Genomic DNA, 17,684 nt, shown 5'->3' with positions numbered 1-17,684 from the left:
AATTATTATATTGTATTGTCGCGCAATCTCCTTGATGTTATATATGCTTCCTATCTTGCTTGTTAATGATATATATGTGCTTGGTAAGGAAGAGTGTAAAGCACGAAGGGTGATGTCGTGCCATTTGATTTATATTATCATGTGAGGGAGAGTGTAAAGCACGAAGGGTGATGTCGTGCCATTGAGAGTGAAAAGCACGAAGGGTGATGCCGTGACATTGAGAGCGTAAAGCACGAAAGGTGATGTCATTCCATTGAGAGTGTAAAAGCACGAAGGGTGATTCCGTGTCATTTCATTTATATTATTAGGTGAGGATGAGAGTAAAATCACTAAAGGGTGATTCCGTACCATTATTTTTATATTGTTATATGTTCATGACACGAAGGGTGTTTCCGTGCAGGCGAGGATAAGAGACATACATTATATTGTGATAACTTTTCATTGTGTATTTATTTAGGCCTTTATCTTGAGATGTTATTGTGCACCTAGGTTTTCTATGTGACTTGTAGTCGTTGTCGCTTACTGTGTACCTCCCACTTTATTTCTTTTATTGTTATTGACTTTTCTTTCACCTAGTTGGTATTGTTATATGTATGCACGGTGAGAAAGAGATAAATGCACGAAGGGTGTTGTCGTGCCAATTGATTTGATCTATGTTGAAATTGGGAGCATGTGGTTATTGCCGGGAAGATTATGTTATATGGGATCGGGTTGCACGCCGCAACAGGTATGATTAATATTATATGAGATCGGGTTGCACGCCGCAACAGGTATGATTAATATTATATGATATCGGGTTGCACGCCACAACAGATATGAAATATGGGCACGAGGCGCGGGGGAAAATATGATGATAATATTGGCACGTGAGTTGTCCGTGCGATTGTGATAGAGATATTGGCACGAGGTACCGTGAAAATATGAAAGTGGGTTGAGACCCGTATTTTATGATTATGAGATGAGGTGTCACAATGTGACTTTTATTTGAAGGATATTATTTGAAAGAGTTATATTCGAAAGACATTTATTTGAAAGACTTTTATTTGAAGGATATTATTTGAAAGAGTTATATTCGAAAGACATTTACTTGAAAGAATTATATTTGAAGGATATTATTTGAAAGAATTATATTCGAAAGATAATTATTTTAAAGAATTGTATTGAAGGATATTTAATTGAAAGAAGTATGTTCGAAATATATATATTGGAAATGATTATATTCTAGAGAGTTCTATTGAAAAACTTATAGATGAAAGATGTATATTTTGAAGGAGTTAATTATTAGTTGTACTTATGTTCATTACCTGTTTGAGTAATATTAATGGTGTTCTTATTGCCCTACTGTGTATATCACTGGTTGATTAGTGTTGCCATCATTGTTATTTATTTCCTATTATTTTTATGTACTATATTGCACAGGTTATTAGACTAGTGAGTGTCTTGAATGTATCTCGCCACTACTCCACTGAGGTTAGTCTTGATACTTACTGGGTACCGACTGTGGTGTACTCATACTACACTTTTGCACATTTTTGTGCAGAGCCAGGTATTGGAGATATTGGATTCGGACAGAGATTAGAATATGATCGCAAGAATTCAAGGTAGGATTGCTTGGTTGTCGCAGTCCCTTGGAGTCTTCCCATTTTATTGTACTATTAATTATTAATCAAATAGTATTGAGTATTCGATCCTTGAGATCATTTTATGTATTCATTTAGAGTTCGTGACTCAGTATTACCAGTCTTGGGAGGTTTTTTGAATATTTCCGTTGTTAGTTTGACACTTGTCTATATAAAAATAAATGGCTTAAATTGTTATTATAATCGGCTTACCTAGTCTTAGAGACTAAGTGCCATCACGACGCATGTGGTTGGATTTTGGGTCATGACAAGTTGGTATCAGAGCTCTAGGTTCATAGGTTCTACGAGTAACGAACGAGTCTAGTAGAGTCTTGCGGATCGATACAGAGACGTCTGTACTTATCTTCGAGAGGCTATAGAACTGTTAGGAAATTTCCACTTCTTTCATTTCTGTCATGCGGAATTTGTTGATTTTGAAATTTGAGCCTTTGTATATCTATTCTCTCACAAATAGTGAGGACACGTGCTACCGAGTCAGCTGAGCAAACACCCGCGCATACTTCTAGAGCCGCAAGAGGCCGGGTCCGAGGTAGAAGCCGAGGTAGAGGCCGAGGAAAGGCACATGTCATAGCTAAAGCACCTGTCTGAGTAACAATCGAGGAGCCGCCAATAGTTCCGGTTGGGGGACAGGTACCGGAAGCACCTGTTGTTACCCCCGGACTTCAGGAGACTTTAGCATAGTTCCTGAATATGTTTGGTATATTAACTCAGGTAGGATTGATCTCCGTTGCACCACATATTTCACAGATTGGGGGAGGAGCTCAGACTCCTACCGCTCGTACTCCATAGCAGCAGGTCTACATTGGTCAGGATCTATGTATAGTACCGGTACAACCTGTTATTTCGGTTCAGCCTGAGGTCAGGCCAGAGGCATCAGAAGAAGAACAAAAGAGACTTGAAAGATTTAAGAGGTATAGTCCACCTACCTTTAGTGGCACATCTACCGAGGATGCCCAAGGATTTCTAGAAAGGTATCACCGTATTCTCTGCACCATGGGTATTGTGGAAGTGAGTGGAGTTGCCTTTACTACATTTCAGTTGTCAGGAGCAGCGTATCAATGGTGGCAAGTTTATCAAGAAGGTAGACCAGCCGATGCAGTACCACCAACTTGGGCTTAATTTGTAGAGACGTTTTTGAAAGAATTTGTTCCCCAGACTCTCCGGGATGCGTGGCGCACAGAGTTTGAACAGTTGCGTCAGGGAACCATGACCGTGTCAGAATATGCCATCAGGTTCAGTGAGTTAACCCGTCATGCACCTGTTTTGGTTCCTACAGTGAGAGAGAGAGTCTGCAAATTCATTGAGGGGCTCGATTATGATATTAAAATATGCATGGCTCGAGAATTTCAGTCTGATACTCCATTTCAACATATGGCTGGCAAGTGGGCCGGTCTAGGCCCGGGATCGCGAGCCAAACGGGCCAGGACCGTTTGGCCTGGTTTTAGAGGGCCTGGTCCGGTCTCGTGGGCCGGTCCTATGATTTGGGCCCGTCAGGCCCAGGACCGTTTGGCCCGCCCGGGACCGGCCCGGTCCCTTAGCGGGCCAAACGGTCCCAACGGCTATTTTTTTAAAAAAAAATAGCCGTTGGGCTGTCAAAAATAGCCGTTGGCTATTTATAAAATAGCCATTTACCCCCCCTCCCCCCCCCCCCAACTTTGTTTTAATCCCAAACTTTTTATAATTATACTTTTTCCCTATTTTCAACTATAAATACCCCTTCATTATTTTATTTTTTCTTACAAAATTATCAATCTATCACAATCTCTTTCTATAATTGCTACTATTGCTTACTTTATTGTTACAATTTGTGAAACAATTGTGAAGTTGATGAATTGAAGTCTTCAACGATAATCAATTTCCAACAAGTTGTTCGTCAATTTGGTAAACTCGTTCCAACTCTTAAGTTTCAATATTATAATTTTATTTATTTTATTTACTTTGCTTGATTAATTAAGATGACTTATTCCTTAAAAAATATGTTTAGTAAAAATAAGGGAAAATCGAAGAGTGGTGAATCTAGTGGCCAATCTGTTCCTCCTCCACTTCCCCCGGCTCCCCGATCCAAACCTGTTACTCGTCCTACACCTCCTATTCTTGATAGCGATAATAGTTTATTACAATTTACCGAGAGTTAATTTTTCCATAATATTGCACCCGGTGAACAATTAAACCATGAATATATGAATGCTCTTTATGGTAATCCAACTATTGATGAAAATGATGATGAAGAAATAGATTTTGATGAAACGCAACCGGATGACGATACACCCACTAGTCCTGCTCCTGAAGTTAACCCAACTAATAATAATCCAGATGATCCCCCGTATGACCCTCCTATTAGTGCCCCTACTTTTTCTAGACAACCTTCTAAACGGGCAGAAACATCTCTTGTTTGGAAATTTTTTACTCAACTAAGAGAAAAAAATAGGGCTAAGTGTAAAACTTGTGGCAAAGAGTTAGTTTTTCAATATGTTGGAAGTCGGGGGAGGGACGGAAAGTTTGACTAGACACATATTGCTACACCCTCAAGATAAAGCTAGATATTTTCGTATGAAAGCTTTGGCTGAGGGGACAAGTGCACCTAGTCAGGCTGACCTTAGTACCGGGTCAAATCAATTTTAACCGAGAATTAACACTGTTATCGGTGGTATTTTATATTATGATCCAAAAAAAGATCGGGAAGAATTGGCAAAAATAGTTACTGTTATGTGCTTACCCTATAGTTTTTCTTCTAACCCCCACTTTGTGCATTATATTAAAAAAGTTTATAATCCTACTTATAAAGGTTTTCGTCGCACAACCGTAAAGAGTGATATTTATAAATATAAACATGAATATGAACAATATTTGCGCTATTTATTTACTGATATAAATTGTCATCTTGCTATTACAACTGATATTGGTAGAAGTGGTAATGACTGTGACTACCTTACTGTTACCAGTCATTGGATTGATGAGCATTGGATAATGCAAAAGCGCATTATTGCTTATAGAATAATTAATTCACGTCACACAGGGCAGTTTATTTCTAGCACGATTGCGGATATTTGTAGATATTTTTGTATTAGAGATAAAATAATGTCAGTTTCAATGGATAATGCTACTAGTAACAAAAATGTTGTAGCCTTGCTTACCACTACACTAAGTCCTGTATTTAGTAACATTTTTCATGTTAGATGTATTTGTCATATTTACTATTTAATTGTGGGTGATGGTATGCGAATTTTAAATGTTAAAATTGAAAAGGTTAAAATGGCTCTTAATTGACTTTTTTATTCAAACCGTAGAAGTAGACTTAGAGAATATTTTAAAAGATGCGATAAATTTGGCCTAAGAGAAAGAAAGGTTCCTAAACCTTGTCCAACTAGATGGAATTACATGTATGAAAGTTTAGTTGTTGCATATGAATATAGAAACCCCATAAACTCAACGTTTAATACTCATGTAAGTGATGATGATGAGTACCTTACGAATGCGGATTGGGCTAATGTTAAAATGCTTGTAGATTTTTTAGAAAAATTCTATATTGCTACAAATGAATTTTCTGGGCAATATTATCCGACTATTTCTAACTGTTTAGTTTATATTGCAGAACTTGCAAATTTGTTTGATCAATTTTTAGAGGGTGGGAAAATTTATCAACTTGCTATTGATTCCATGAGAAAAAAGTTTAAAAAATATTTTTTCCCTATTTTCCCTATTTATGGTATTGCTGCATTGTTAAATCCTACTATGAAATTAGGAGGTCCTCAATTTTGGTATGAAACTGTTTATAATGGTTTAGCACTTGAAGATGAGGAGTTGTCTAAACTTTCTAACGCAATAGCCTCAATTAAAAAAAATGTTCAAACTATTTATAATGCTTATCAAGTTGCATTAGATCATGCTAGACCAAATGTTCCAACTCCTTCTTCTTCCAGTTCTCAATCATCTAAAAGAACTGCGAGAGTAAGAGCACTTAGTGCTTGGGCAGGGTTCAGGGGTTCTCAAGGTTCTAGTACTAGTGATTTTTCACAACTAAATGAGCCTGAAGTTTATTTGTCACAGGGAATTGAGGAAGTGAATCCCGATGGCTCCTTTAATATTTTGGAATGGTGGAAGGATAAAGAAAAATACTTTCTGATTCTTTCAAGGATGGCCCGAGATATTTTAACTATTCAAGCTTCAACAGTGGCATCAGAGAGCGCTTTCAGTCAAGTAAGACTTCAACTCGGTGATTATATAGCGTCTATGAGGGAGAGCTTGGAAAAATCAGTACTTTTCAGAGATTGGATCCGTTCGGAAAGAAGAAATTTTGGACGTGCTGAATCACAACCAGAGGTAGACGAAGCTTACGAAGAAATGCTAGCTGAACTTGCGGAGGATGATGCTTCGCCTGGAAGCGATGATGACCAAGCTTCATTTTCGCCACCACAAACGGAAATTCCTCTGGACCTTGAAGGATTTATGAAATTTGTAAGAGATACCATGTAAATTAATATGTAACTTGTATTTTGGCACATCTTGATTAGTTTCTTTTTCTTTTCAATGGTGGTATTAGCACCTTGTTGTGCTCATTCTATAGGGGGGAGCAAGACTAAAAAAGATATTGCCATGATTTTTAATGCTATAATAAAAATATAACGCATTGATTTGAATATCTCTTTACAATATTTTTGTCTTTTTATATATCTTAAGCTATACATATAGTATAATATAGTATAGTATATATATATAAAATATAAAAGCTTATATTTATACTATACTATAGTCTATACTATATATACATCTCATAAGATATATAAGCTATATTCGATATACATATATATATAAGCTTATATATATATACTATACTATACTATATATACATCTTATATATATATATATATCGATCCAGAAGTATATAACAAACTATAAACCTTATCACGTAGTTCATCTTCTATTCCTAAGGTTTTCAGCTTTTGAAGCTTACAATTTGGAGCTATATGGCCAAATTTACCACACTTATAACACTTAATGTCAGCAAGATCTCGCTTAGACCTATTTTTGGTAAATCTAGTAGACTTGCGATGTGCTTTCTTGGCTTCTCGTTCTTCTTTGGATCTATATCTAGATCTCTTTTTCCTATAAGGACTGTCTTGGTTGGGGTATCTATGATACTTATGTTTCTTTTTCCTATGAGTAGAAGTCTCGGGTAAACCGAACTGGGCGCAAAAGTCCCCTAACTGGTTTCTTTCTTTAAGCTTATCCATCTTAAGTTGTCTGGACAATCTTAATTCATTTCACAGGTTTAATCCTTCCTGTGTGCAAATTCCTATTAATTTACCATAGGTATAGTCTGCATAAGGAATTTCTCCATAACTACCTCTTAAAACCTTTCTAACTCTTTCGGCAAATAAAGAGGGAAGGCCATCTATGAACTTAGCTTTCCAATGTTCAAACTTATTTTCTGGTAGTTCCATCACTCTACTCATAAAGGTGTCTTTATACCACCTAAACTCACTTAAAGTCTTACATCTAAGGCTATTAAGGAGAGTACGAACAGTTTCATTTTGGTTGGTAAATCTACCATTGAAGTGTTCTAATATAGTAAGAATAAGGGTATAAACGGCATCTTCTCTATTTGCCACTAGGGCCATGCCTAAGTTATCAAGTCCTTCGTCAACGGCTTTAGCGTTAATAACCATTGCCCTTTCGTCGACAGACAAATAATTGTCTCACCAGCCACGAAGTTGGCCAGTAAAACCTGCAACAATCATTCTGCAAATATTCCTATCTGTATTTTTTACACTTTTACAGATAGTTGCATACATAAGCATTCTATGTACTAGAATAGTTAACTGCCTATCAGTCAAACCATCAAGATTCCATTCGTAAATTTCGGAACCACTGTAAGACGTATTAGTCTGATTCCAATCACGTTCCTCTATTAAAACATCTTGAGGAGTAGGACGATTGTAATAATAAGTCTGCATTCTAGGTTTATCAGCATATCTGCTATCTGCAAACTTACTATTCTTTTTGGGGTAACTTCTGAGTTTATTAAACTCTGACAAAACATCCTTTTTATAGTCAAAAGTAGAATCTAATTTATCAGCAAAATCATTTGATAAATCAATGGGTTTGATATTCAAACCGGATAACTTTTTATCAAGAAGTTCTTCTAAGTCTCCAAAAGATTTAAATTTAAAATCCTGAATATCAGGAGGTCTTTGAATATGAGTAACAACAATCTGAGGTTCTGATTTGCTTCCTGAAGAAGAGGCAATATCAGTCAAAGTCTTTTTCGTATTCATCTCCTTAATCAAGACTGTTAAATCATCAAGTTTTTTATTAAGAAAACTAACGTTTTCACCCAAAACTTTAACATATAAACTCAAATAATTATTTTGAGAAATTAATTTATTAATTTCTGCGATGCTGACTGCAGCAACATCTTCATCAATAAATTTTTGAAATGCAGTAAAAGTAATACCTGTATTATTAGGTAAAACAAAAGATGATTGAGGAGGGTAAATGGCTTTAGTAATATTGCCACTCCCGTCTTTATAAGATCTTTCCAAAACTTTTATAAAAAGTGGTAAATATGTGTTTATAAACCAAGGAACAAAATACATAATTTGATTATGTAAAGCACAAGTTTTATAAAACTCTTGTGAAATATTGTTTAAATCTTCCTTACTATAAGTATCAAAAAACCAAGTTTTAAACTGGTTCCATTTATCAGTAAAAAATTCTTTTTGAATATAACCTCTAGCTTGTGACCCTGGACTAAAATCAATTTGGTGTAGAATCATTAAGAATCATTGGGGTCAAAATCCATTTCGGATGCAGAAGGAATATCCTTATCAGAAATATTATCACTATCCTGAACAATATTTGTTTTGGGGTTAATCTTAACCCTTTCAACAGGTTTATCACCTACTTTAGTAGAAATTGTGTGTAAAGATGCAGCACGATTTCTAGCTGGTCCATAGACTGGTTCAACAGGAGAAATGTGTTGAATATCAGGCAACAGTCTACGACTAGTAAAGGAATGTCTGTTATAACTAGAACTAATAGTAGGCAACAGTCTATTATTAGAAAATGACTGTCTACTATAAGTGGAACTATTATCATCAAACTGAATGCAAATCCTACCATCCGAATTTTGAGTAATATGAGAATACTCAGTACTACTAACAGTATCAGTTATCTGACTGGGGGATATAACCGAATCCAAAGTCCATGTGGTTGGAAAATTAATTTCTTCCCACTTAATAGGTCTTCTCGTGGTGACCTTAGACTTTGCAAAATTCGTTTCCACTAGAATAGTCTGATAAGATGTATCATATAATTTACATCTGGGGTTTAACGTAGATAGTAATTTAAAATATATTCTATACGATAAACATATCAGTTCAGAACCAGGCGCATAATTATAACCATGCGTTTTCACATTTAATGTTAATGCATCAAGTATATTAACATCAGATAAAGATAATTGCAAATTGGGTTGAGTATTAAAATATACTGGGCCATAGGCGACAGTAGATTCAATAGAACCCATCAGAGACTGTCTAAAATTCAAATTTCTGGCATCTCTGAGAGCAGCCAAAAATGTCTCTGGTAACCCTTTAAGGGTTAAAGGCTTAAAAGTAATTTGAACCATACCAATATGCAAATAATTATACTGGTGTTTATAAACATCTACATCATGCTTGTTTAACAAACGAATAGTCTGTTCAGACGAATTTAAAGCTAAAGATTGCTCAGTTGTTTTAACAAGTTGTTTAGAAGAGAGTTTATCAAACCATCCATAATCATAGATTGTTCTAATAGGGACTTTAGGAATAGTCCATTTGTTTAACAAATCAAGGTTTTGAGGTATATCTACCTCTTCCAATCTAGTATTTTTCATACTAGTTTCTCCTAAATCCATATTTCAGAAACATATCTATGTCGAATATTTCATATCTATCTTATATATACCATTAAAGTACCTAGGCTCTGATACCATTTAACAGGATCAAGTGGCGGGCAGTAATCCGTCATGCCTTCTCAATTAAATTAAAACAAAAATCACCGTTTGACCGGGAACTGGACTTGTTTCACACCTCACATCTGGCTTTTATATGCCTGGAAGGTTTCCACCAGTTAAAGATTTCTATTTTAACATATTTGAGAATTCTTAATCTAGCTAATTCAGTACCCTTATATTTAAAGACTGGCGGTAATCCACACAATCAGTAAGGATAAGAATTGAAATATACTTGAATTTTATATATAGTTTAATGACTGTATGGAAGGTTAAAAACCTTTACTCAAGCAAGGGGTCTGTCATAATATAATACATACTTTTATTGAGCCCATGTGTCTAGCAGTTCTAACCGTGAAAGAAGATGCCCTTTTAACTCCTTTATCGGGCTGAGGTTCACGGCTGGCTAGACGGAGCCACTAAGGCAAAGCCAATAAGAGTAGTGTTATATCAGACTGTACCAACCATCTTGACACCAAGTCAAAACTCTATATATAAAACTCATTTATATTTTAATAGATGCCGTCGCTTTCATAGTGTATATAGGAGAGAAGTTAGATACTCAACATAGATATGAAGTCTCTTAGCTGGACATCGTCACGGCTAGAGAGGAGAGACTAGAAGAAAATCTAAACTAAGAAAGACAGAAGTATGTACCTTGTGGCCAAGAAGCAAGGCCCTGAATATGAAGAACTAAAAACTTTTATTTATTTGTTCTTCTATTACAATCTACAAACTTCAAACTAACTCTTTACTTACACTTAGAGAGAGAGAGAGAGAGAGTTCTAGAGAGAGGGAGTCTTAACGTCTGCCTCCTAAGAATGAACGAATGACTTCTATAAATAGAAAAAGAAAAGGAATCTATGAACAGTAAAAGTGGGTCCCCGTGGGTCCCTGTAACAGTGTTTCTACTGTTGAAATAGTGTATTTTCTATTGATGAACAGTGTATCTACTGTTCGAGTGGGTCCGGCGGCTTCACTATGCTGTAGGTCCGGCGGCTTCATTGTTTGAGTGGGGTCCAGCTGTTTCACTGTGCTGGTTTCTTTTCCACTTTTTTCAATTTGCGGATGAATTCTTCTGTATCACGTAAGTCTTCTTCAGATAATATCCTTTCTGCTTCAATGGGCTGAGAATCTTCAGCAATATCATCGTTGCTTGTTTCACTTTGCATTGACGTATCTGACTTTTTATATTGATTAATGGAAGACAGTAAATTTCTTTTAACCTCTTCCAAGTAACTGTTAATCATCTCTGTTTTATCTCCTTCTTGAAAGGAGATCCTTCTGGCAATATGCCTCACTGAACTGTCATCAATTACCTCTTTCTGAGGTTTACTGGAATATTCTTGGATCTTCATCTCGATTGAATCCAAGAGCTCTTGACCATATAAGGTCTTTGTTTTGGGATCCTTCTTTATTAACTTGTCCCAAAAATTGTTGTAAAAAGTCCTATATAAGCAGGGGACTTGTTCTTCAGTGAATCCGACTTCTGGATTCCATTTGTGTATCCAAGGGATAGAAAATTCCAGAAAGAAATATATTTGGTTAATTTTTTCTGGGTAGCAGATATGATCTGCGTGATATAAATCGTTAATAAAAGAAGAAATTTTTATCCATTCTTTGTATAACATGAGAAATGGATCTGGTAAAATCTTTATTGTTGGACCGTGGTATGACCACCAGTTTAGAAACCAATTAGGAACAGTTGTTGCAAATATCTTTGCACATACTTTTATAAACCAAGTATGTTTGTGTCTATCATTATTGTAGTATAATACTTTATCAAAAGCTTGGATATAATCCCAATAAGTAAAATTCATTTTATTTTTGTTAAGGCTTATCTGCCTTTCCTTCATTGTGGATATACCCCAGTCTTCAACAGATATAATCTGTTTAATTATAATCTTCGAGAAGTTATAAACGTTCTCGTCTGTGCTATACCCAGAAAAGTGCTGAAAATCTGCACTTTCAGTACTGGTTAGTATCGTTTCATAGTAGGAACGGGTTTTGTATGACTCACCCGGATAATATAACCCATTTATCAAATACCTTTGGAATATCTTCCATGGTTCTTCTTTTCTCTGAATGTCAGAATTTTCTAAGAGAAATATCATTTCTCTTTTTGGCACTTTCTCGTATGACTTGATATCATCATTGTCATCTTTAGTAATGGAAGCAAAAGTATTACTTTGCTTAACAGAAGTATCTTTCTATTTTTGAGCAGTCAAATATGCCTGCAAATGTGCGTATAACGGACTATCTTCTGGAATATCTTCCAGATGGACGGATGGTCCAATCGATGATTCTTCTCTGAGAGATATCCTCTCATTGACTAAACTCCTTCTTCCCATTTGTATAACTGGGGAGTTTGATGAGGATCCGTATGACGATCCCGAAGGTGATGACCTTCCTTTGGACTGTGGGGATGATCTTCCCCAACCTCTACCTCTTCCCCTACCCCAGGGGGTTCCATCCTGTAAATATTCACGAGATAAGAAATCTGGTAGAGAATTATCAATTCCCTTTTTATATTGTATTTCAAAATCAAAAGGGGCTAATTGAGCTTGCCATCTTGCAAATATCATTTTTGAGGCATCATGTTTAAAATCTTTATTAAACATATATTTAACAGATTGTGCGTCAGTTTTTATCAAAAACTTTTGATTGTATAAGTCGTCCTGAAATTTTAAAACACATTTTACTATGGTTAACATTTCATGTGCCACAGTAGCATATTTTCTCTGGGCTTCAGACCATTTACCAGAGTAAAATCTAATCAGATATTCATGTTTATCAATGGGATTTATCTGTTTTAATATCCCTCCATAACCAATATTAGACGCATCAGTCTCTATAATTTTTTGCCATGTAGGATTAGCAAGGGTTAAGCAAGGTAAAGATTTAACACGTTGTTTAATATTTTTTACCAAAGTAGTGTGACTATCAGTCCAAGGGTTTTTATAATTCTTTTTTAACCTATCATATAAGGGGGCTAAATCACGTGACAGATCTTTATAAAAAGGTGAAATATAATTTAAACTTCCCAAAAATCTTTGTAACTGAGTTCTATCAGTAATAACATCGGAAAATTTTGAGGCAAAATCAATCGATCGTTGAATAGGAGTAATCTTCCCCTGACAAATATAATGTCCTAGGAATCGAATGTTAGTTTGAAATAAGCTCATTTTTTGTTTTGAGATTACCAAACCATTTTGTATAACAATTCTTTTGAAAATATCTAAATGCTTAATATGCATTTCAAGTGTTTTGGAAAATACCAAAATGTCATCGATATATACAATGACGAAGTCTAGATAAGGGTTGAAAATATCATTCATAATTTTTTGGAATTCTGAAGGGGCATTTTTAAACCAAAAGGCATAACATTCCATTCATATTGCCCAAATGGAACATTAAAAGCAGTTCTATAAGTATGCTCTTTAAATATTTGAATCTGCCAATAACCAGATTTTAAATCAAATTTTTAAAATATATTGGCGTCATATAATCTAGACAATAAATCTCTTTTATTAGGAATAGGATACCTAACCCATTTCAAATATTTATTCAAGGGCTTATAATTAATGACTAATCTAGGAACACCACGTTCCTTTTCAGCTGCGTTATTAACATAAAAAGCTGTACAAGACCAAGGAGATTTTGAGGGTTTTATCAAACCCTTTGATAGCAGACTATCAATCTCTTTTTTGCAAAATTCTACCAATTCTGCATTCATCTGACAAGGTCGAGATTTAGTAGGAATATCATCCTCAGTGAAATTATCTTCATATGGAAGAGTAACAATATGCTTTTTTCGATTCCAAAAAGCACTAGGATGCTCGGCACAAATATCAATAGCAATCTGCTCGGAAATCAATTTGATTTTTTCCTGTACTTTAGTAGAATTCAGAGTATCAAATATATTCATACTAAACATTTCTAATTGTAAAGAATCAACATGTTTTTGCTTCATATCAATTAAAGCATTAATATCTCTAGTTACTGGATCTGTAACAAAAGTATAACTTATCTCTTTATCCTTATAAGTAGCAGTAAAACCTTTCGAGTCTATGCTAGTAAAAGGATAAACGGCGTTAATAAACGGTGTTCCAAGTATAATTGGAGGGTATAACTGGTTTTTTACCAAGAAAAAGAAGTGAGGAATACAGACTTTATTCTGACAAATACCCGTATTAGAAAGTTTATACTTTATATCTAAAGCATGTCCGGATGCAGATCTAACCATATGAGTAGTTTTTTGAAAATATTTCGTAGGTACTAAACCTTCTTGAATGCAGCTAACATCTGCTCCACTATCAATCATGGCAATGTTTGTAATTGAGAAACTATTATCAATGAGAATAGTACATTTGATGTACCATTTATGAGCAGTAATAATTTGCATCATTCCTAAAAACATATCATGTTTACGATTAAAATTGAATGCAGCTAACATCCCCTGCTTATATAGGACTTTTTACAACAATTTTTGGGACAAGTTAATGAAGAAGGATCCTAAAACAAAGACCTTATATGGTCAAGAGCTCTTGGATTCAATCGAGATGAAGATCCAAGAATATTCCAGTAAACCTCAGAAAGAGGTAATTGATGACAGTTCAGTGAGGCATATTGCCAGAAGGATCTCCTTTCAAGAAGGAGATAAAACAGAGATGATTAACAGTTACTTGGAAGAGGTTAAAAGAAATTTACTGTCTTCCATTAATCAATATGAAAAGTCAGATACGTCAATGCAAAGTGAAACAAGCAACGATGATATTGCTGAAGATTCTCAGCCCATTGAAGCAGAAGGGATATTATCTGAAGAAGACTTACGTGATACAGAAGAATTCATCCGCAAATTGAAAAAAGCGGAAAAGAAACCAGCACAGTGAAACAGCTGGACCCCACTCAAACAGTGAAGCCGCCGGACCTACAGCATAGTGAAGCCGCCGGACCCACTCGAACAGTAGATACACTGTTCATCAACAGTAAATACACTGTTTCAACAGTAGAAACACTGTTACAGGGACCCACGGGGACCCACTTTTATTGTTCATAGATTCCTTTTCTTTTTCTATTTATAGAAGTCATTCATTCATTCTTAGGAGGCAGACGTTAAGACTCCCTCTCTCTAGAACTCTCTCTCTCTCTCTAAGTGTAAGTAAAGAGTTAGTTTGAAGTTTGTAGATTGTAATAGAAGAACAAATAAATAAAAGTTTTCAGTTCTTCATCTTCAGGGCCTTGCTTCTTGGCCACAAGGTACATACTTCTGTCTTTCTTAGTTTAGATTTTCTTCTAGTCTCTCCTCTCTGGCCGTGACGATGTCCGGCTAAGAGACTTCATATCTATGTTGAGTATCTAACTTCTCTCCTATATACACTATGAAAGCGACGGCATCTATTAAAATATAAATGAGTTTTATATATAGAGTTTTGACTTGGTGTCAAGATGGTTGGTACAGTCTGATATAACACTGCTCTTATTGGCTTTGCCTTAGTGGTTCCGTCTAGCCAGCCGTGAACCTCAGCCCGATAAAGGAGTTAAAAGGGCATCTTCTTTCACGGTTAGAACTTCTAGACACATGGGCTCAATAAAAGTATGTATTATATTATGACAGACCCCTTGCTTGAGTAAAGGTTTTTAACCTTCCATACAGTCATTAAACTATATATAAAATTCAAGTATATTTCAATTCTTATCCTTACTGATTGTGCGGATTACCGCCAGTCTTTAAATATAAGGGTACTGAATTAGCTAGATTAAGAATTCTCAAATATGTTAAAATAGAAATCTTTAACTGGTGGAAACCTTCCAGGCATATAAAAGCCAGATGTGAGGTGTGAAACAAGTCCAGTTCCAGGTCAAATGGTGATTTCTGTTTTAATTTAATTGAGAAGGCATGGCGGATTACCGCCCGCCAATTTATCCTGTTAAAATGGTATATACTATATATACAACTTAAGATATATAAGCTATATTCAATATACATACATATATATATATATATATATATCTTAAGCTATACATATATATATATATATAAGCTTATATTTATACTATACTATAGTCTATACTATATATACATCTCATAAGATATATAAGCTATATTCGATATACATATATATATAAGCTTATATATATATACTATACTATACTATATATACATCTTAAGATATATATATATATATATATATATATCTTAAGATGTATATATATACTATAATATACTATATATATACTATAATATATATACATAGTTTATAAGTCATATTCGATAGTATACATCTTAAGATATACTATATATACATCTTACTATATATATATATATATATAGCTTATATATCTTAAGATGTATATATATCTTAAGATCTACTATACTATACTATATATATATCTAGTATACTATGTATATATAGTATATTTTAAGATGTATATATAGTATATTTTAAGATGTATACTATGTATATATAATATAGTATATATATATATATATATATATATATTTTAAGATGTATATATAGTATATAAATCGAATATAGCTTATATATCTTTATTACTATTTTTTTCTCTAACTTCTATAAATAAAAAAAAATAGAAAGTTTCTGTTGGGCCCGTTTAGGCCCACATAGGCCCGGGACCGGCCCACTTAACCCGGGACCGTTAGTTCGTGGTCCTGGTCCCGAGCCGGTTCCAGCAATAAGTCCACGAAGCCCGGGACCGTTTAGGACCGGCCCGCATAGGACCGGCCCACTTAGGACCGGGCCCGGCCCACTTGCCAGCCTTATTTCAACAAGTAGTAGAGATTGCCAGAATGTTAGAACGTGCTAAGAATGAGGAAAGGGAGCCTAAGGAGGCCAAGAGGTCTCGAAACTCTAGAGGATTCAATGGATTCTACTCTGCAGCTATGACTCATCATGGCGGAGGCTCGGACATTCGGTCAGCCCAGTCCACAATTCAGAATACTCGTAGTGCTCTAGCTAGTACGTTTAGTGCACCACTGGCACCGAGTTCTTAGAGTGGTTATTCAAGTTATTCGGCATAGACTCAGTACGAGCAGCCGCGACCTCAGAGGGGTTGTTATGAGTATGGTGATACTAGGCACATCATGGGATATTGTCCCAGACTTGAGAGGGGTGTATTTTATCAGAACACTCAAGCTATGGGCCCCAATACAGTTACTACCCCTCGTGCACATCCAGTTAGAGGTGGAAGACAGGCGGGTAGAGGGCGCCCTAGAGAGGGAGGCCTGACCCGTTGATATAATTGATATGGTATGGTTGAGGCTTCTACACTAGATGGTGTCATTACAGTTACGATCCTGATTTGTTATAAAGGAATATTTTTCCTTAGTTTGATTCGGTTTTGAGTATCGAGGCGAGTCCTCCTATTATGCTCCACTTATGGGTGGGCTTCATAATTCTGAAACCTATTTATGTGTTTATCCCTGTTGGGAGATTTGATGGTGTTAGCACGTGTCTATCATTTTTATTTTATACACCATTGAGGACTATAAGTCCAAAAGTGACTTTCTAATACTCTCTACAGTGGGTTTTGATGTGATTTCGGAATAATTGATTTAAGTTTTATGAATTATATGCCCTATTGAAATGGGGGTTCATTATGTGTTGTGAAAATTGTTTACGAAATTTATTGAAAAGAAGAAAGAGAGGAAATTAAAAATTTCGGTTGGCACGATATGCAAAATACTTGTGATTCGGAGTTGAGGACGAGATCCTCGCATTTTTATATGGTGAGAAATATTTAAACTGGGATACAAGCAGCGGTGGAAGTTATATAAGGACGAGGTCCTTGTGGTGAAATTTAAATTGTACTATAGTACTGATAGGGAGTCATGCCTGTTAGACTTATTTGATAATTCGTTTATGTATTTCTGTGCATATTTAGCCATAATTGTATTGTAAATATTGAAGTTTTAGCCCCACGATGTGAGTGCCCAGGTGGCGTTAAATGTGACTCGTTAATTCGGGTAAATTGCTGTCAGTATTGCGAAAATTTGAAATAAGAGTTTGATTAATATGAGGTTAATT

At 35.3% G+C, this 17,684-nt stretch overlaps 1 pseudogene; it reads left to right on the top strand.

Annotated features, from left to right (window-relative positions):
* The window catches only part of LOC142167083 (purine permease 1-like), a 65,900-nt pseudogene that overhangs the window by 6,312 nt on the left and 41,904 nt on the right, over positions 1-17,684 (top strand).

The sequence above is a fragment of the Nicotiana tabacum genome, chromosome 12, assembly GCF_000715075.1.
Source record: "Nicotiana tabacum cultivar K326 chromosome 12, ASM71507v2, whole genome shotgun sequence".
In the NCBI taxonomy this organism is placed as follows: domain Eukaryota; kingdom Viridiplantae; phylum Streptophyta; class Magnoliopsida; order Solanales; family Solanaceae; genus Nicotiana; species Nicotiana tabacum.
This window is presented reverse-complemented; position numbering and strand designations above follow the sequence as displayed.